The sequence below is a fragment of the Desmodus rotundus genome, chromosome 7, assembly GCF_022682495.2.
Source record: "Desmodus rotundus isolate HL8 chromosome 7, HLdesRot8A.1, whole genome shotgun sequence".
NCBI lineage: Eukaryota > Metazoa > Chordata > Mammalia > Chiroptera > Phyllostomidae > Desmodus > Desmodus rotundus.
Window position 1 is genome coordinate 70,321,727 of NC_071393.1, and position 23,444 is coordinate 70,345,170.

The following is a 23,444-nucleotide window of genomic DNA, read 5'->3' on the forward strand; positions in this document are numbered from 1 at the left end:
AGATAGAGGAAGGGAGAGAGAGGCAGGCGGGAGACAGAGAGAGAGAAACATCAATGTGAGAAAGAAACATTGACTGGTTACCTTCTTGTATGCAACCTGATTGGGATAGAACCCACAACCTGGTTATGAACCCTGACTGGGAACCGAACCTGCAACCCTTTGGTCTATGGAACAATGCTCCGACCTACTGAGCTATGTCAGCCAGGGAAAGTGTGATCATTTTCGATAACATAGAAACTTGGTATTAAATAATGGTGGTTTTCATAATAATAAATTTATTTTATTTTTGATTATTTTTCAACCATTCCATTCATATCATGTGGAAAATCTCAGATTGGTTATAGTTTTTTAATCTCCTACATATTCAACATTCCTGTTTAGATAAAGACAGATCAGGTTTCAGCCTCAGAAACTCAGCAGGCAAAATCATCCATCTACAATTCATTATATTGTCTATTTTATTTTATTTTATTTTATTTTTACTTCCAATTTTGAGAAAGTAAGTAATAATAATATCCATTTAAAGTAATGGTATAAATTTCTTTATAAAATATATTCATTTATTTCACTTAGCATAATGTTCTCCAGTTTCATCCATGCTGTTGCAAAGGGTATAAGCTCCTTCTTTCTCTCTGCTGCATAGAATTCCATTGTGTAAATATACCATAGTTTTGGGATCCACTCATTTGCTGATGGGCACTTAGGTTGCTTCCAGTACTTGGCTATTGTAAATTGTGCTGCTATGAACATTGGGATGCACAGGTTCTTTTGGATTGATGTTTCAGGGCTCTTAGGGTATAATCCCAGCAGCGGAATTGCTGGGTCAAAGGGCAGTTCCATTTTTAGTTTTCTGAGGAAATTCCATACTGTTTTCCACAGTGGCCTCACCAGTCTGCATTCCCACCAACAGTGCACGAGGGTTCCCTTTTGTGTGCATCCTCTCCAACATTTGTTTGTGGATTTGTTTATGTTGGCCACTCTGACTGGTGTGAGATGGTACCTCATTGTGGTTTTAATTTGCATGTCTCTGATGGCTAGTGATGCTGAGCATCTTTTCATATGTCTCTGGGCCCTCTGTATGTCTTCCTTGGAGAAGTGTCTGTTCAAGTCCTTTGCCCATTTTTTAATTGGATTGATTGTCTTCCTGGAGTGCAGTCATGCAGTGAGGGACAAATACCATATGATCTCACCCTTAACTGGAACATAATCAATAGAAGAAAAAAGCAAACAAAATACAACCAGAGACATTGAGTTTGGGAACAGTCTAGCAGTGGCCAGGGGGGAGTGGGGTGGGGACAGTGGGAAGAGGGGATTACAGGAACTATTATAAAGGACACATGGACAAAATCGGGGGGGATGGTGGAGGTGGGGGAGGGAGGTGGGTTCAGCTGGGGTGGGGTGGAGGGATGGGGAGAAAAGGCATACAACTGTAATTGAATAACAATAAAAATTAAAAAAATAAACTATAAAAAAGATTTAAATATATATATATATATTCATTTAATTTAAAATAAAACTGGTTGAAATATTAAGTAAATAATTACATGTCAGTGAGTGAAGTTTGGGAAACTCCAGTATTAGTTTAACTTTGTCAGAAGTTAAACTCTAAATAACTACTTAGGGATGTCTGTTTGACCTGTTTGTGTTTTTCTTTGAGAATGAGAAACTGAAAGAGATAAACAGCCCCTGGCATTTGGGGCCCAGGCTGGCATTACCCAGAGGTCTGGGTGTTGCCAGGAGCTTCCAGAGCTCACAACGAGGCCATGGTATAATGCTGTTGAACACAAGCAATTTCACAGAACACCAACATCAGACAAGACAACTCTGTGACCACGATGGATCAAGATGAAAAGCAGACTTCTCACAAAAGGCAAAAGCACAAAAATGACCAAGGATATCTACTCTGGCTGATACGAGCAACTGCTCCTTTAGCTTCGCTTCATTTCTCCCACCTTCTATGTAAGATTTATTAAGATACCCAGTCATGGAATTACTCCCATTTCCTGACAGCATTTAATCCAATGCAAAGCCCTACTTCCTTGAAACTGCCCCCAAAACCCATACTACAAACTCCAACCCCAGAAGTCCTTTCTAATACCATAACTCTTAGAAGTCCACAGCGTGTTCTCCTTCTCTGAAATGAGCTAATAAACCAAACTTTGTTATCAAAGGTATATTCCTAGAGTTCTTTGGCAAGAAGGCATTGATATATTTTAGCAATCACATTCAATGACAACTGATGAAATATTAATCCAGGCAAAAAATGAATTAGATTATTAGAACTTGAAATGATCTCTAAGCACAAAAATAATATTTAACATTAATAATCATTTACAGTTGCAATCTTTTTTTAGTCTATTTAGTGAAATGATTATGACTTCAGAGTGAACTTCATACTCTGACTAGCCTATATTGGTCTCTTCTTTCTCTCAAAGCATTTTGGTTGAGAATATAAATGATGTGGTAGAAGCTAGCAAAATAATAATATAAAATAATAATGAATGCTATTTTTGCCTGCCAAAATATCAACTCTATAATAGATGCATTTTCTCATCTTTTATCTGATCTCTATTAAAATCTCAGAAATAGATATTATTATCCCCATTTAAGAGACAAGGAAACTGAGGCTGGGAAAATTAAGTGATGTGCTCTGAATCCACTAGAGAAGGTGGCAGAGAAAGATCTGACCCAAGATCTGGATGATTTCAAGTTTTATGCTTGTTCCATTCCCCCTGTCTGCCTCATAACTAGGAAGGTTAAATTCAAACTCCAAAGCTAAGACTAGGCAAAACTATTACATTTTGACCAAAGTTTTTGTATTGTTTATACTGTATTCTTCTTTTGAATTCTTTAACAAAAGATGAAAACTGCTTAAAAGCCACAAGACTTGATACCTGTACATAAAATAGTATATTATCTGTTTTCTCAGAGAAAATTTACTGCTTATATTTAGTAGAAGCATTAGTGAAAAGATAATAACCAATGGCAGGGAATCAATCCATTGACTAGCGAAAGTATTGCTTCTTTGATTCTTATACACTTAAAAAAAAATTCTTACCAAAGGATATGTTCCTATTGACTTTAGAGGAAGAAGAAAAGAGAGGTAGAGAAACATCAATGGATTGCCCCCCATATACACCCTTACTGGGGACCGCACTCACACTTTAGGTGTGTGCCCTGACTGGGAATCGAACCCGCAATCATTTTTGTGTACAGATAATGCTCCAGCCAACTGAGCAACACAGCCAGGACTACGCTTCCTTTGTGATCCTTCCATGGTGAGCCTTATTATGTTCAAGTACCTCTCAACCTGAATTAACTATCAACTATTCCCAGCTTATAGTACTGCTTCTCCCTAGAATAAAACTAGAAACTTTCTAGTTTTATAGAAAGAAATTATACAAATAATTTTATAGAAAGAAATCATGGCACCAACAAAATACTCCTTTACATTCATAAAGGAATATTCCACAAACATGTATAGAATAATTATGTTCCAGGTGTATACTGGTTCAACCTACATGATTTATTTCGTTTCCCCCCCAACCCTTGGGATATAAGTAATATTATTTATACCCACAACAGTTTCACAATATTAAGTAATCTACTCATAGCGGATGGCAAAGCCGGGATTTGAAACTGAAATTTCAGATATCATGAGAGAACCTTTAGGACAAAAAAGGCAATTCTCTACTGGCCTGTATTTTAGGGTGCTCCTGACAAATGATGTACAGAAAACACATGGGAGAAGACCCCAACATGGCCTCAGTACGTCTCATTTACCATCTGATCTCATTGTACTTTAGGCAGTGTGGCTGATGAGCAGCAGAGTAAAACGTGGGCGAGGGACGACAGGAAGGTACACATTGCAAAGCTCAGTGGAAAGGCTCAACAAGTCCTAGATCCCTTCACCCTGGCATATGGGAACTATATGTCTTAGTGCTGACTCGCCTGTCTGTCTCAATGCCAGGAAACCTGAATGTGCATTCCAGAATGTATTTGGATACATTGCAAACAAATGTCAGAGCAGGCATTATACCCCCCACTAATGTACATTTGCAGGTCAAGAGGGCGATGCTGGAAAAGATTAATCCCTTGCTGAGTATTATCCATCAGAATGCTTTTAAATGTTGGCATATAGGCAGCTAATAGATTATATACCATAAACACAGCTGTTGGAAGAAAAACGGCATTTCACAAGTCATACAATTAAAATCTCTAATCTCTAAAAGTATCAAAATAAGAGAAGGAGGAGGGGGAGGGAAGGGTGAAAATAAGACCTCTTTTCTCAGAAAGGGCTGTCTCCTGATGGTATGCGTCTTTGATTCCTGTTGAGTCCAGGACATCCTCACTGGGCTCTGGGTAATAAAGGAGAACCAGAAAAGCCTGCCTCTAGATGAGCAACATGTGGCGAAAGGAACATGGACTTAGGAAGGGAGAAAAAAACAACTTTTATCTCAAACTTCGTTTCTCCATGACACTTGAAAATACACACATAGCTTTGGAAACAACAAAAGTCTGTCTATTATGACATATTTTTCCCTTATGTAATAATTATAAAGAATTACAGAGCAATATCAGTAATGTAATTCTATCCTTCTGAAATACAAATACATTTTGTTATATGTCTTCCAATTTTTCTAAGCATGTGTATATATGTGTTTCCACAAATCGCGATCGTACAGTATTTACTATTTGCTACATTGTATTTTGTGGCCGTATAGTATTTTGTCACTTGGATACAGCATAATTTCTATAACAAAGTCCAGGTTGTTATATATTCTGGTGTTTTCTAATTTTCAAAATTATAAACAAATACCCTTGCGTGTAAAGCCATGTGTGCATCTCTGGTTATTTAATATATATTTCTAGAATAAAATTACTGGGGAAAACAGAGTAAATATTTTAAATATATATTTTTTTCAACTAAGTACATAATGAAAAGAGCTTTAAATTACTAATGAATACTCATGTTGGAATTACAAACAATATAAAAAAGCATGAAAATGAAATTCAAAGTCACCCTAAATTTTATCGCTGTTATAATTGTGTTTAATATTTTAATTTTGTTCAACATTTCTCTGGACAACAGATGACTAACCTTGATGTGAGTGTACATAGGGGCGCCTGCACGAGATAAAGTAGTGTATGCCCTTTAACCTGCTTCCTTCCTTCCAGAGTTTGTCATGGAGGGCTTTCCATTGCTAGAGGTGTGTAACATGTGTGATGGATGAAGACAATTCCATTTCGTGAAAAAGAATAACTGATTTAACCAATGTCAGCTGATGATCTTTCAGTTTTGTTCAAATTTTTCTGTCTTATAAATAATACTTCACAAATACAGCATTATTCGTGAGCTAAAGAATGTATATGTGCACACATGTGTTTACTGTCCTAAAGGATATACATAATTACATAATATATCATAATTATATTACTTACATATTATACATAGAATTTATATTTTGTTGATAAAGAATGTCTCCAGTGTATTAAAGTACCACTTGCTAGAACATTAGCCAATGCTTTATATTATTAATATTTTAAATTTTTACTAATTTAAAGGTAAAAACATGATAGCTAATAGTCTTTTACAGTATTGGAGTTTGCATAATGGTAAAAAATTTTTCACTCTAAGATTATAGATTGTGTCCACCAACATTTATTCCAGTACTGTTTAAACAATGAACACTGATACAGCTGTAATTGAATTCAATAGAAGTATGAGGCAGATATCTGATTAATTCTTCCAACTGGCTAGTTTTCTCAATATCAGTTATTGATAGGCCACTCTTTTGCAATTCTATTAGTTTGCTGGGGTTGCCATAATAAAGTACCATATGCTGGCTGGCTTCAACAATAGAAATGCATTGTCTCACAGTTCTGTAGGCCAGAAATCTCAGATCAAGGTGCTCACTCGTTTGATTCCTTTGTAGGGCTATGAAAAAGTCTGTTCCATGCCTCCCCCCTAGTTTCTGGGGGTCTTCTGGTCATCTCTGACATTTCTTGGCTTGTAGAAGCGTCACCTCAATTCTGACTTCATGTTCCCTTGGCATTTTCCCTGAGCATGTTTCTGTGTCCACATTCCCTTTCTTATAAAGGGCACAGACGATACTGGGTTCAGGGCTTACCCCACTCCAGTATGACTTCACCCTAACTTAACTAATCATATCTGCAATGACCCCATTTTCAAATGAGGTCACCATCTGAGGCCCTAGAGGGTAAGGATTTCAACACATGAATTGTGAGGGAATACAGTTAATTTCCTCACAACAAACAACTTGTGATACCAGTCCTGTTTCTTTGACCAGTGTGTCTGTCTCTCTAGCAAGGATATCTTCCTTCAACGGCTACAATTTTTTTAGTATATCTTAATATTTGCAGGGTAAGTCCTTCTAATATTCATTCCTCTGAAGAATTTTTTATAGAAGCTTAGTTTTTCATTTGAGTGTCAGAACTCGGTCAAGTTTCTAAAACATTATATCATTGGAATTTTTAAAATATTGTTGAATGTATTGGTTAATTTAAGGAGCAGTTGCATGTTGATAGTGTTGATTCTTTTTATACAAAAAATGGCATTTGTCTCCTTTTTCAAGTTTTTGTTTATGTTTTTCAGTTGAGTTACAGTTTTCTTCATATAAACTCTGTATACATATTAAGTGTATTTCTATGCATTTGTTGTTGCTATGGCTGTAAAAGGGTATGTCTTCATTTTGTTTTCTGCATGGTTATTGCTGGTATATAAGAAACTAATTGGGGATTTTTTTATATTGACATAGTTATCAATTCATATTGAACTTTCATAGTTATTGACATAGTTATCTGGAAAATCATGAACTTTCTTTGATTTTCCAGATAACAATGATACCACCTTCATTAGCAAGTATTTCACAATAATTTTAGGTTTTAATTTTCTTTTTCCTTATACTTTATAGTAACCTATATCCACAGGTTGGCCTTTTTGTGCCTTGTTTTTGTTAACGTGTTTGCTTTTTGAGCAGCAGACCATCCTGAATAATCCTTTGAGACTTAGTTTGTGGATGGTAAAATTTCTAAGTCTTTCAACATCTAAAACCATGTTCCTTCACCATACACACTTGAATGTTAGTTTGGCTAGTTTCGCCACCATCGAGCACTGACAATGTGATTTCTGAGGTCTGACAGTAATCACCAGGACCTGATGGAGTGGGTGGATTTCTTTTCTGCTTATAAGTGAAACCCAGCTCCAGCTAAGCTTCAGTTAAGGATTTCCTTCTTTCAATGTTACCTTCCTTAATCTCATGAATAATAGACTCTTGCATTTTCATCAAGACAGATAAAAACCATTTGCAGAAGAGCTCCGTGCCAAGGTTTTTTTCAATTAGAGGATGCATCTCATCATCCATCCATTCATTCATTCATTCCACAAACTTAAATTAAGGTGCTATACTGGGTTCAGCTATTGATACAAAGATGTGGCTCCTGCCCCAAAGCTCAAGTTCTAGAATAATGAAGTACAATTATGCACACCTTGATGGGCCCTCCCTGACAGCAAAATCAAGTCTGAGCTGCCAGATGGAGCTTGGCATCCTTTACACATACCAAGTGGGCCAAAGGTTCGCTCTGCCACAGGACCTGGCCTTTGCATTTACTTTCTCATTTTTTTCAACATCTATTGTAGTCTTAAAAATAGAAACATATGCCTCTGCCTGTCCTTTCATGGGATCCAAGACGAGAAACCTCTCAAGGAGAATAACAAAATGCAATTTGAATCAAAGCCCGTGAAGCTTCCCAGACACGCCCAGTGAGAAACACTAGGAACTAGCTGGGGAGATGCTGACAGCCCTCCAGCAGGGAGACTGCAGGGTCTGCTGCTGGGAGGGCTTTAGCTGTCATCCTCCACTTACCAGACTTCTCCCTCTTCTCTGTCTTGCACACACCGTTTCCCCATAGTAGAGTTTGTCCTAAGCAAAAGAGACTTGAGAGAAGGCTTCAACAGAACAGAGTAGAGGTTTCTTACTTAGAACTCAGCCCAATTGTTTCTGTGACTTCAGCTCTGGGCTGTCTCTGTATGACTGCAGCCAGACTGGCTGCTCTACCTGATGGAAATAAAGACGCAATAAAAAAAGTGTGAAGCTTTTTCTCTTCTCTGATGTTAGGTTTCCCTCACCCTCTATCTTTATGTGCCCTGCTTCTTTAAGGCTGCTCCGAGGGAAGAAGATAACAATCTCAATTACACTCATTGTTTGCCTTTTTTTCAGGGATTACAGTTTAACAGTGAGGCAAAGGGTGAAGCTTACATCACGGTATTTCAAACATTGATAAAATGGTGAAGGTTATTTCTCAGCACTCCAATATCATACTATGTGAGCAGCCTTGATGGAAAGTCAATGCAAACTGTTTTCACTGCAATTTGCCTCTACTATATTCACACATACAAGAGGCTCTGCTGATAAAATTTGGTCACTAGTTGTGATTTTGTTTATGTATACCTATTAACACAAAATAAAATGCTACTCACTTAATGACATTTAAACCCTTAATAACCTGATCCTGGGCTATTTTTCCAATTCTGTCTACCACGACTGCCTGCGATTCAGCCAGTCCCTCAAACATGTTTATTCCCTATGTTTTCTCCGGGTCTGCGGTCCTTATGCAACCACCGAAATGAGAGTCAGCTGGCATAAGGGAAAGAGCGCTCAATTCAGGTCGCCTGAATGGGAAACATGGTTTAAACAAAGTGAGTGAATTATGCAATATAATATTTATGTAATTTTGAGTCTTTAACTTAATCATCTGTAAAATAAGACTTCTCACTGTACAATATTCATCAAAGAGTAATGTAAGATATAAAGGAAATGTACACAGATGAGGCACTCAGTAAAGTCTTCCTATATTTTCTGAGTATGCATATCATATTCATCCTTCAAAACATAGTTCAGAGAGCACCTTTTGTACAAAGGGTCCACTGATTGCCTCCCCTGGGATGCGATCTTTCCCACTTCTAAACTCCTATCTTACTTTGCCCTTCCCTACCAGATAGTGAAAACATCTTTCTCTTTGTGCCATACGGGGCCCCAAACTGAGATCCGTACTGCGGCACGTGTACAAACAAAGGGCAGTGGGCTCCGCGAAGGCTCCATGCATGGTTGCTCTGCATGAAGGCTCCTCTTTTACATAGAAAGGAAAGGTAATCTTAGGCCCTTTCCAATTCCCTGCACTGAATTTTGTATTCTTGTGTTCTTTTTCTAGAAGAGGACCCCAGATTATATAGGTATCTGCCCCCACACAGCCTGATTAGAAACTGGGGGGCAGGAGGGAGTTGAGGACAGAGGAGGGACCAAGAGCTGAAGGGGTTCAGTGGATGGAAGACATCATGAGAGTGGAACAGGTGTGCTATTCGGGGTCCAGATAACAGAGGGCAGCAAAGTTGGAAGTGTGTGCATAATCCATAACTATTCTGGCAATATGAGGGGTAGCAGTGACGAACGTGGGTCCCCACAGTACCCTTTGCAGGGCAATCAGCATTCTCTTGATAGACAGTGACACGGGCAGCAAATTCTCACCAAGTCAAACATCCCTCTTCGGAGAGGTCTTCTCTGATCAGCTTACGAACACCCTCCACCAGCCTCAGTCTCATTTACTCTTACTGGAAACACTTGTCACTCTCTGAAATCCTCCTGTTTGCCTTTCTGTACCATGTTCTCCATCACACACACACACACACACACACACACAAGTGCTAAGAGTCAGGGGCCTTTCCTGTTGTGTTCATCACTTACCCCCAGAAGAATGTGAATACCTGGCTTGTAGGAAACACTCAATAAGTATCCGAGGAATGAAAGAATGAATGTGATACCTTCTTAAGGAGCTTCAAAAAAAGAAGATGGTGATAAGGGGAAGCTAATGTGGAAGAAGAAAGGCAGGGTATATGCCTCATAGACACTGAACTGACAACCCAGTTTGTGAATACATGGGAAGCACTCCTCCAGCTTTCCTACAAATGTCTAGAGTTCCCATGGGAGGAGGTAAGAGATTCAGTTCTCATTTGGCTAGAAAGGACTGGGAGCAATTATGTTATATATGGAGTTGAGTTATTTTTATGGATCTTATCTTCTCTCTTAGGCTCTTAGAAGATATTGGAACACATCTTCAAATTTCCCAAAGGAAATATATAGAGTCTTCCAAAATTAAAGAATTATACTTAAATTAAAGAATAGAAATGATCTGATCTTGTTGCATATAAATAGTCTGTGTATTACAGAAAATAAATGTCATAATGTAGAAATGTTCTGTCGTTAAAGGCGTTGGAATTTTTCAGTACACTATATGGTATAAAGGGTTTCTATTGAAAACTTCTAAGAAGACATTCATGAGAATGGAAGAATCCCTTGCTCTGAAGTCTAAAACATCTCCTTTTGCCAAAAAATGACATGGCACACAAATTCAAATAGGTAAAGCTGGTAACTTAGCAATCACAAATACTCAAAGCTATTCAAGTCAGGCCCTGTCAATATATCAGAACACTTATTATCAAATTGTGCACCATGCGCAGGCTTTGCAACCATTTGCGACCATGCACAATGAGCCCTGTCGTGGGTGGTTGCCAAAACTGCTTTTTTCATTTTCTTGTTCAATAAGCATTTTATCACAATTCTCTTATAAATGTTTGTAGACATTTAATTATCTTCATGAGAAAATAATTTATCTTCGTTGAATCTCCTGTTCCTTTTCATTTTTTTCTTTTTCTAATTGTATTTTTCTACTACCATTTAGTCCCCTTATACACTCCTCCTCCCTACCCATAATCACCACACTGTTGTCCATGTCCATGAGTCTTTTTTCCTTTTTGCTCAATCCCTCCATCCCCTATCCCCCTCAACCTCCTTAGCTGTCATCTTGCTCTCTATGCATCTGTCTTTATTTTTCCTGTTAGTTCAATTTGTTCATTGATTCCATATATGAGTGAAACTGTATGGTATTTGTCTGTCTTTCTCTGACTGGATTATTTCACTTAGATAATGTTCTCCAGGTTCATCCCTACTGTTGCAAAGGGTAAAACATTCTTTTTTATGGCCAAATAGTAATCCCTTGTGGGAATGTCCTATAGTTGTTTTATCCACTCATCTATTAATGGACACTTGGGCTGCTTCCATATCTTGGCAATTATAAATAATGCTGGAATGAATATAAGGGTGCTTATGTTCTTTCAAATCAGCATTTTGGGTTCCTTTGGATATACTCCCAGAAGTGTGATCTCTGGGTCAAAAGGCAGATCTATTTTTAATTTTTGAGGTATCTCCATACTGTTTTCCACAGTGGCTGCACCTGTCTGCATGCCTACCAACAGTGCAAAGGGGTTCCCCTTTCTCCACATCCTGGCCAGCACTTGTTGTTTGTTAGTTTACTGATGATAGCCATTCTGACAGGTGTGAGATGATAACTCATCATGGTTTTAATTTGCAATCTCTGATGATTAGTGACATTGCACATATTTTCCTATGTCTATTGGCCTTCTGTATGCCTAAGACATCAGACTAAAAAGTTTTAGTACAATAAAGGAAAACATAAACAAAATAAAAAGACAACCCACAAAATGGAAGAACATATTCCCCTGATACATCTGATAAGGGGTTAATACCCAAAATTTATAAAGAACTTACAAAACTGAACACCAAAAAAACAAACAACCCAATTAAAAAATGGGCAGAGGGCCTGAATAGACACTTCTCCAAAGAGCACACCTGCTCTTCACTGCTGCCTGGAAGTGTTTCTCAGTCTCTTGAGTTTTGTTGAGTTGGACTGCTGTGACCTAAAATTACATTGCAGACCAAGTGAATGTGTAGTTTACCTGTTCATGCTCTACCACCAGCGTCTTCCACTGGGCGTCATGCTGGGTTAGCCTATTTAACAAGCTGCAAAAACAAAAATTATTTACTAGAGGGGCAATAACTTTACAAACAAAACAAAACAAAAGGCAGGAAACCTGGAAGTTTGTGCCAGTCCAGAATTTTTTTTATTTCACTCTTTTATGAACTTTTATATTACACATAGATAGTATTTTGAAGGAGTTTTATATTACACACAGATAATATTTTTTCAGAATTAGTTTCAGAAACTCCTTAAAGCCTATCTAAGAGTTAGTATATGTGGGTTTTTTTTAGCAAAAACAAAAAAAAGGAAACAAAGAAAAGAAAAAAGAGGGAGGAAAGAAGGGATAGAAAGAAAGACAACCAGAAAGACAGAAAGATTGGAAATATGTGCACAATGAGTGAGAGTTGGTGGGAAAGTTAATACTAAGTGATTTGTCCTTTATTTTGTGAATCTGAGTGATGCCAAAATGGGCAAGCAAAATAATGCATGGTGTGCCAATTAATACTTGAACTAGGGACAAAGGTATCAATTGTGTTTTCTAACTGACCTGATTGGGAGAAAAAAATAAAATCCTCAAATTGTAATTAAATTTGAATGCAACTTTATACTCCTTACCACTTACAAAAAAAAAAAAGAATTAATCAATCTTTAGAAGATCTCAGAAATAAAATATATTCTAATTCTCCTTCTGCTATCCTACATTCTTTTGGAGAACAGAGCCAATTTATTTTGCCGTTCACAGTTATTTCAAATTCTTGGAGTTGAGGCTTTTTCTGCCAAGATTCACACCAAAGCAACTTGACAGTTTTCCCTGAGAAGGATCAAATGTGAAGCAGACGACAATGAAGATGATGCAAAGTGCCCTTCCCTGCAACCAATCCTGTGCAAAGAAATCTGCCTCCTTGAACTTGTGCAGCTTTTCAAATGTTCAGAGAAAACAGCTGAGCACAGAGCTTCTGGCCAGCAATGCTGCCTCGATAACCATTTGTTTTCCTATCTACAACTCTAGGGGGGGAAAGAAAAGGCAAACTCAGCCGTCCCACCCCTCCTTTTTGAATGGGTTAGCCATACCAGATATTCTGTGCAACTTATTCAGCCCAAGGCTAATAAGCTGAACAACTTGTTTTGGCTAGACATTCCTCATCTCCATATGGAATTGCTTGTGTGAGCTTTTGGACTATTATGTGGTCAAAGGGAGGATGTTAGATGAAAAAAATTCTCAGCACTTTCCTTTTCTCTCACATAAATCCACTTTCAAGGCTGAAGTAGACTCTACGAATTGCCTAAATCCGTAGGTGGAAGACATCACAGAATATCACATAAGCACCATCTTTAATAGGTTTGAACATATGCCTCTTAAATTGGGCTAAATTTGCCGAGAAATCCACCATATCTAAACTTGCAGACTCGAAACCTAGCCTGCGGCGTTCTTTATAACAAGGCATATCTTCACTGAACCAAACTAAATCTTAATTACATATTAGCTTACCGTGGACAACTGTTTGGCTTCTGAATGGCCATCTGTTCCTGACAAAAGGTGGAAAGTGAGTTGATGTGGCATATTTCACAGAAATCTATCATAAGATATATACGAAAAAGGGAAAAAACAGTCCCAGTTTTCAGATAAGGTTAGGTAATTTCAAGTTCAGCAGACTTGGTCATTCAGTGTTCTTTATGTCACCTCTTACTAGGAAAATGTGTCAAAGTTCATGGAACTCGGTTTTCTCTTTCCTTAAAGGTCCATAAATAATTCTGAAAGTTACTTCAAAGTTTAAAGATTTGAAGGTTATTAGTGTTCTAATAAGAGATTAATCTGCAGTGGGTTTCTTCAATGAGTCAGCAGGCTTCCATGACAGGTGCTTCTAATTCATTCACTCATTTATTTAACCATCTATTCAGAGAACATGGATTGAGTCGTTTTTACATGCTAATCACTGAACTAGGTACTGGGGCTATAAATATGCATAATTACTACAGTCACGACACCCTGAAGCCCATGCCCAGTGTGTGGCTGCTTTGACAATTCAGGCTGAGTAACTGCCCGTGATGCCAACTTCCTGGAGAGATGCTACAGTCAAAGGCCGCTGCTGTCCACCTCACCTTCCACCGCAAAGCTCGGACAAATGTGCACGTGATCATGTCGGTCATGAGATAGTTATCTAAACATTTCTCTTTTTTCTGCTTTGCTGTTTAAATTTTTTGTATGAAATATAACCTACAAACAGAAAAGGTGCAAAAATACTTGTACAAGTTAACTAAAAATCTTAAAGTAAACACCCATAAACTCTACTCAGGTTGAGATAGAATATTATAAACTCCATTGAAACATCCTCTCTTCTCCATTTGTCTCTTCAGAATCAAAACCCTTAATTTCCCTAGAAGTAGCCACAACCCTGTCTTTCAAACTTACATGAATAGAATTATATTACGTGGTTTCTTTTGCTTTTGCTTAATATTATACTTTTAAAATTAATATGTGGTAAGTGTGTGTAGTTCTAGTTTGTTTGTTTTCATTGCTACATAGTGTTTCATTGTATGAACTTAGCACAATTTGTTTAGCTATTGTACTAGTGATGGATATTTGGGTTGCTTCCAGTTGTCTGACTATTACAAATGTCGCTACTGACAGTGAAATTGCTGAATTACAGGATGTACTTACAGTAAGATTTAATGTATATTACCAAACAGTGTTTCAAACTGAATTCATCAAACTTACACTCTGACAAGTAGCTTGAGTGTTCCTATTGCTTCATATGCTCACCAACAGTGGCATTGTCAGAATTTCAAAATTTCAACCCATCAGCAGGGTGCAATTTGTTCCCTTTCATAGGTTATCTGATTTCATCAATCATATTGAGTTCTCTATGCCACTGGGAATTTGTTTTTCTATATGGCATGTGAAAGGGTCCAATTTTATTTCCTATATGATGCCCAATTTCCAATGTTCCATTTAAGAAAAGCCTGTTATTTCTCCACTGATCTGCCATGTCCTGTCTGTCATCTATCCAGTGTCCATATGTACATGAACCCATTTATCTGGCCTCCCTTTTTCTATTGCTATGCCATTATTTTAAATCTTGCTATCTAGTATACCAGGTCCCCCTGCTTTGTCTTCCTTCCTCAACATCTTAGCTACCCATACCCCTTTCTATTTCCATACATATTTTAGAATTGGCTGTCATGTACTAAAAAAATCTTCCTAGGATTTAATTGATCTTACATTTGAGAGAACTATATAAAGGCCCCAGCCTCTACATCCCACTTCAGGACAAACCTGGGGGGCCATCCCACCTCCAGAATGCCCTGCAGGGATTTGGCCATGGCTGCCTCACAGTGCAACTCCTCCCTTCCCATCCTCACCCCTTCGCTCTGCCATCGGAGAGGATCCCAAGAGCACTCTCGATAAGCGTCCTACACCTAAATCTGTCTCTGAATCTGCTTCCCATGAAATCCAATCTGACACAGATTAGACACAATCTGGGTTTGAGGGTTTGTGGTTTTTTTCTGCCTGTCATGCTACTTCTAACTCTAAAATCTGTGGAGTTGCTGAACACTTTATTCTCTATATGCAAATCCTACACAATATTGCTCCTGGTCAAAGAACAAATTTTGTGGCCAAATAAGGTGCACAATGGGCTAAATGGGGGTAAATTCCATGGACTTCACTAACTTTATCTTCCATCTCATTGCACAGACGCTGATGACAAAAAATGGAAAGATTCGCTCCAAACCAGAAACAATATATGACGCTGTTGCTTTTATAGACATATCCCAAGCATCGGAAATCAAGCAATGGATGGACATGGGATTGGTGCCTTTACCTGGTCCAAGTAATGACTCTTTAATAACATTTTACCCATCCTCCTAACTCTTGGTTCTACCAGTTTAGAGGCATAGCACCCCTGAGATATATGTTTCCACCATGGATCATTGATAACTTAATGATAAGCTGAGACTGGAATCTAGCAATTATGGTGTCTTCATACCAAAAGGCAAGTGGTATAAAGGAAGGATAGAATATTGGCTAATGGACTAATCCTAATTGTCAAGGGAAACTTTTTGTAACTGCCATACAATGGGAAGCGCTTAGATGGAACCAGCAGATTTCAAAAATACCTCTTTACATGGTGACCTCTAGTGACAAAACGTTAGTGCAAGTTCCAATTCTAAAAAAGCAGAACTATCACGATGCAATACCTTGAAGTACATACTTTTGCTGTTCAAATACTCCAGGGTCACTTTTTGTTGCTTGAAACCAGAATCTTGACAAATACAGAAATGTGTATACTAACAATATAATATGATGATTTACTGGGCTCAAAATATAAAAATAAGATAAACTTTTCCTACTTAATTCACAGAATAAAAATTTTAGGTTAACTATGTCAGATGTTCCAGAACTGCTGAGGTTAAGCTCACAATTTTGACCCTGTTTTACGTAACTTCTACCATCAAGTTACAGTCTCCAAAGTTTTACTAATTTGCCCAAATTCACTTCTATCCTCATACTGCTTAACATTTTAAGTGAATTCTAAAATAATAGATTTTCCCTCCTTTTTTAAGTTTGGATTGTAAATTCACTACTGTTTGACCTTTCTAACTTTTTTTTATAGCTCTATCTGGTCATTAGAGTGTACATTAGAACATCACAGTGTATTTAAGTGAAAAATATGTCAGCAACCAAATGTAAGTAAGCAACTAAAATCTTTATTTTTTTCCTCAGTGGCAAAGGTTTTCTCAATAATGGCTGTCTCATGTCCAATAATCAGCAGCAACAGAGTAGATTATCCCAGTGCTAATCATTCTATTCCCAGCCAAATGGTGTGTTAATTTACCTGACGGCCAGTGTTCTGATTATGATCTCTTGACATATGCTTGAATTCAATGAAATTCTAATCACTGTTATACATTAGATAGTTAATTTACTAACCATGCTGTCATAAAATTCCCCACTCCCAAACTCTATTTTCAGATTGGTAGGTCATAAGTTTAAGGCCTGTTATTGGTAGGACACATTCTAAATTTAAACCAAATTGTCAAACTAGACGTTGATAAAGCACCAGGATCAAGTGACCTCTGTCCAACAACTTTGGGAAAAAACTAACCGTGAAATTATTGAACTTGTGGCTAAATCTATAACCTGTCATTCTGAAGTCTCTGGGCCAGAGGTCAGACTGTGAATGTAACTCACACCTTTTAGTTCATTGTGCAATGTTACAACTAATAAGTGATTTCATTAATGGGACTACTTATAAAATAAATACATAACAATCAAGCAGTATCTCTATTATATTGATACCATCAGTAACCAGTTATTCTATTTAATAAGAGGGAAATCATCAGAAACAGCAACTACCTAAAAATAAAACAAACAACCAAAAAACCTACTGGTCCAGGGAATGAATAGAAAAATCAAGGATTTGTAGAAATAAAATTATAAATATTTTCTGGGAAATAAATATCATAGTTTAGACAACAAAATGTTATCATATGTCAATTCGGAAGTTAATATATATAGTCCAATTCCAAACAAAACACAGTGATAATGTTTTATTAACTTGCCAGAATGATTCTTTTTAATGACAATTTTACTGAAGTATAGTTTACATATTTACTCACTTCAAGCGCACAATCCAGTGACTTTTAGTAATCTTACTATATGAGGAAGCCATGGACCTAAACCAATTTTAAAACAATTCCACCACCCCAGTAAGATTTCTCATGTTCATCTACAGTTAATTCTCATTTCTACCCTCAGCCTCCGTGTAACCACTAATCTACTCGGTCCCTGTAAACTTGCCTTATCTAGACATTTTGTGCATTGTAATCACATGCTATGAAATCTCCTGTGCCTGAATCTTTCACTGAGTATAATGTTTCTGAGGTTGATCCATGATGAAGCATGTGCCAATAGTTTGGTCCTTTTTATTGATGAATAATATTTCATTGTATGAATATAATTATCAAAATAACTGTGAGATTACTAATAGAATAAACATGTTAAATGAGCCAAATGTTTTAAATTGTAAAAGAGGAAGGAATCTTATCTAACTGATACTATAAAACTATAATAAAATAAACAATGTAAATTATTACAGGAAAAAACAAACATAGCAACAGAAAAAATTGTACTATTTAGAACTAAAATGTGGTATCTATAAGAATTTAAACTATGGTAAAAATGACACCTCAAATCAGTGTGGAAGAGTATTGATTATTCAATAAGTAGTGTTTAGACAACTGGCCAAAATAAAAATAATCTTAAATTCTGCCTGTATATCCGGAACTGTTACCAAACCAAGTGGGTTTTGGCCACATGCCACCATACACGTATACAAACATAACACAATAATTGGTGGAGAAGGAAAAAGGTTTTATTAACAGGGTGCCCAATTTGGGGGAGCTGGGGCTCCCTAGCTCCAAGCCATTCTTGTCTGTAATACGCAGAAATCCCCTTGTTCCCCCCAAAAATCCAAATCCATGCCCAGAGAACCCCCTCCATTCTAATCTGACCTTTTGGAATCGAAGGCTGCCATGCAAACAAGTCTCCATCTTTGTAACTCCAGGCTCTCTCTCTCAATCTCTCTCTCTCTCTCTCTCTCTCTCTCTCTCTCTCTCTCTCTGGAATGTACACTTGTGGGGCCAGGGTCCCCATTGCCCTGCTGCAGCTTTCTCCCTCTCCCGCTACTAAAATGATGAGACAGGATTACGCGGAGTGACATGAAAAGTTGCTAAAAATTGCTTTAAAATAGCAGATTTTAGAATAGTATTTATTATATGATCCCATTTTTGCTTTAGAAAAACGAATAAATCTTTTCAAAATATAGGTAAGTGGTAGAGAGAGACTGAATCAGTAGTGATGTGATCATCATAATTCTTACTGATGGGAAGATAATGAATATATTTAGAATAAGTTTAAAATACAAAATCATTTGGCTCATTTGTATTCTCCAATACAAGAAATGTGTATTACTTTTATCAGGAATTGTTATTTTTAATAAAATATTATTTAAAGTATATTAACTGCCTTGGTTAAATGACTGGAATCATAAAAAATAATTACCTTAATGAAAGTTAGATTAGAAGTACAAGCAAAGCCTTCTACTGGCTATTGCATAAGGTATAAATGAGCATATAAAGATATTTAAAATCTCAAAAAAGACTAAGATAGAGTTGTACATAAGTAATTTTGTTCTCACCTCCTTTCCCTTTTTCCTGTAACTGGATTCCCCCCTCCTTGGATTTTCTCTAGATTCTTCTCTGCCATTTCTACTCCCTAGGTTTAGCAATGATGGATTCAACTTTCTCACTGAGAAAACTGATAAGAAAATCTTTCAGCCCTGACTCCCCTGCTCTTATCTTTTTCATCAGACTTCCTGGGAGAATGTGCCCTGCATTCTGCTGACTTCTACAGTTTGTGTTCGTTCTCAGCCCCTTGCAGTCTGGCTTTAGTCCCGACTGCAAATATTCTGGAGCACCTTTTGTCACCAAGTTTACAAATGTTCTTCTCAATGCCAAATACTTCCAAAAAGCTCTTTCCAGGCCTCCAGGGTACAAACCTCCTCTTACGCATTTAGATTTCCCTCAAGCCCCAAGTACAGTCTTTTTGTTTGTGGTAAATTTACCTCTGGGGCCAGGCACCTTTCTAGTTACCAGAGATACAAATTAGCAACACAGGGAGAAATAAAAAGCACCCTGAAAGCAACCTTGCTCCCTTTGAGTCTGTGTCCAGCTATCACAACATCTCCTTTGTCGTGATGTAATTGCCTTTACTTATCTCTCCTGTTGTTGAGAGGATTAAATGAGATAATGTGTACAAAACATTTGGCAAGTAGACTATAATTCAAACTAAGAGCGTGCATTTTAAAACTGTGCTTTACCGTGGGAATCCCACTTTGTTGCCACCTACATGATGGACCCTACCATGTTTCAGTTTTATATCTAATTTATTCAAGCCTTTCCTGTGTTTCAGCACAGAGTTAGGTCCTGGAGCTGTAGAGATAAATAACAGATGATTTTTGCCCTCAGCGGGCTCACGGTCACGCTGTTGGTGAAAATAGGGTTATAATGCAGCAGAAGAAGCATGATTATGGAGTTACTCATCTTACAGGCATGAGCTGATGCTTAAGCTTTTAAAAATCTAATGGCCCTCAAACACATACACAGAGATGCCATTGTACCTATACAAACAAGCATAGACATAATGTGAGTAAGCACTGTACGTAGCCCAGCATCTTAAACAATAACTGGGTGAATAATAACTGGATGAAATGTTCTCAAACATTTCAGCATAAATAAATTTGCCACCCAAAGGAGCAAAATAGAGTTGTAGCCATGATATTGGGGCACCAATACTGAAAACAGCTAAGTTTTTCATTCAAAATTGCAGTTCAGAAGATACACATAGAATAGCTATAAAATACCACAAATACCAGTGTACATATTTGTAGTATGTTAAAGAGTTTGTTTCTTCAGCCTTCTAAGGTTTTAGAGAAGCAGAATTTGGAGGGAGCATGTCTGCCATGTCTGTATTCATCTGAGGCAGAACAGCCTATTCAACATCTGCAATGAAAGGGTATTTGGAAACCTGAATAGTTTAAGATACACAAACCTAATTTTACTTTTTTAACTCAATAGGTTCAATACCATTTGTTCTAAAGGGAAGACTTTCTCAAATCCTCATGACTATTTTATATCTGATCAGAGAAACCTCAGTTATTCCCTGGGCCTAAGCCTGAGAATAACTTTTTCTTCACACTCCAACCACAAAATTACAAGTAGACAAACAAGGCTGTAATTTAGCAGATAAAACACTTCACTTCAGCAATATATGATGTGTGTGTAAGTGCGTTGCATGTGGGGTCATGTGATACGGTCACCGGCAAGCAGTGTCCATGGCGTTGGGCTGAGATGAGACAAATTCACACAGACTATGGAGTCCTGGGGAGGAAAAGGGAAGGCACGCCCACTCTCTCAAGGGGAGAGTGCCCTGACCCTTGCCTTGACAGGCTTTTATTGCTTTTCTGGGCACATTACATTGAGGATGGTCCTCATTTACTATGCACAGGTTCAATTTAGGTGATTATAGAAAACAAAGAAGAGGATATTGCTAATTACATCAAAAAGGAAGGATATTTGCAAATGTAAAGGGAAAAGTGGTGAACTGGTTACACTCCTCCTTGGAAGGTTTAGCATAGATTTTAGGAAGTTATTTTAAAGATATGCAGTAAATGTTTGCTGCCTCAATTCAGGGGGAGGGAGTTTTAGCAAAAAGCAAGTCTCAAAGTGGTCTAGGTACAATGCAGGCCTGATTCCCCACAGGAGAACCTACCCATGGGCGTGGGTCCTATGTACTGGACCTCGCTCCCCACTGGCTTTTCTGAATGGGAGCTGGGCCCACACCACGCAGAACAGTCTCCTATAGTCACATTTGTGTGTGAGTACAGGCAAATGTTCCTAAGTCCTCAGGTCCCTGTGGCAGACACAGGTCTTAACTTTTCTTCACATTCTCAGAATTAGAACAGAAACAGAAGCACAGAAATGGAGATCACATGGAGGGTTGTCAGTAGGGGATTGGGAGGGGGAGAGGGGGGGAAAGGTACAGAGAATAAATAGCATAAATGATAGGTGGAAAATAGACAGGGGGAGGGTAAGAATAGTATAGGAAATGTAGAAGCCAAAGAACTTATAAGTATGACCCATGGACATGAACTATAGGGGGGGAATGTGGGAGGGAGGGGGTGGGCAGGATGGAGTTGAGTGAAGGGGTGGACATGGGACAACTGTAATAGCATAATCAATAATTATATATAAAAAAGAAAAAAGGGGGATCAATAAACTAACAAATGGATAGACGAAAGAATATACAATTGGTATGTGTGACAAGTAAGGTATGGTGTTCAAGCACATGTAGGTATCTTAGTAAAAGCCACATGGGAGATGAGAGAGAGAGAGAGAGAGAGAAAGAGAGAGAGAGAGAGAGAGAGGTGTCTGAAAAGACTGAAATAATTTGTGGCCCCCAGGAGTTTTTTCAAATTTGCAACACTGATTGAACCAAGCCTTTGCCTTTCATATAGTTGGTTGTAATTCTGGGATAACTCTTAATCTACTTTAATTATGGGCACCATTATTAGTGTCCACAAGTACATTTTGAAAACAAGCAAACAAGCAAGCATCTTTGTTGAATAGATTTTATCATTCACCGTGGTTTCTCTTTTCCACATTTTTTAACCATTCTCTCTTTTCTACCCTCTTAAATTTGCAGAGTTGGGCAGAAAAATTTTAAATATATTTGTAACAGTAAGTCAAAAAAGGTTTTTACTATCATCAGTAAAAATTAAAATCTTTTATAACACCAATTCATTGACTGTTTAGCTTTACAATGTCTACCAAAGTTAGTTTCAACGTGATTGTCATCACTGACTTAGAAGAGAACTTTCAAGAAGTTATGGCTAGGAGTGAGGGGAAGGAGGACAAAAAGACATGAAGGACTGTGAACAAGAAAAAAGTGGAAAATGCCTTGAGCCTATCTGTCTAGCATGACTCAATTACATGCATGAAAACACGTGTGGCTCACAGGATTATTAATGAGAAAGCAGTGGCTCTTTAAGATTCTAGCTGTAAGTAGTATGGAAGAGACTTTCTGTATTATCTTCCAGTCATTAGTGCAAAAGATGATGCTTTTACAGAATTCAGATATCACTGGGGATATTTCAGGATTTACTTGAGAAACATAAGCTGTGGCGTAGTCCGTTTGCAATTAGTCCCAAATCCAGGGAGTTTCAGTTTATTGAGTTACGTACATTATATCTGCAAAGGTTGTTTGCAGCACTGTTTCTGTCCCTGTGATGGCTACAGCTGTCACAGAGCTCCGGCAACACGTCATTGTCTTCTGTTATTGTCCTTGCCCTTCAGCCCTGTGCCTATATCCCAGACCATTTCCTGGCCTTGCCAACACAGCCATCAGGAGAGGTGATGTTGTTTTATTACCTTATTGGAAGCAAAGGGAGAGAGCAAACCATCCCTTATACAGGGATGAGGACCCTGTAAATGAGGACCATCCTCAATGTAATATCCCCTGATACAGGGATGGTCTGTCTTGGATGCAACACACCAGCTCAAATAAAATATCGATACAAGTAGCACAATCATTGTAAACAAACATTGCCTCTACACCTGGTGTAAAACATCCTCCAATAAGACTAAGTCTATCAAACCCTGCTCTGGGACATGCTTTTGTCTCCTTCATCTTTAAGCTCAGAGCTCAATCCAATTATCCACAAATTTAGGTTCTGTTTCTGATTTACGTATATTAGGGTTGGAAGCTTGTTGTATTAAAAATATGTTTGGAATGAGAAGTTGAAAATTTCAGCTTATAGGCTAAGATTACCTCCAAACAAATATGTTAAATGAAACCCACAAGTTATGGATGCAAGGACGCTTGGTAGAGAAGAAAGTTTAAATATCTTTTACCATAAGGAATTGACATTATTAATAAGATTATTTACATTCTTTCCCACTATTCAGTTTGAGAATGTCTGATATGTGCAGTTTTCATCAATTTATAATGTTAAGTATAAAGTGTTTCCCCC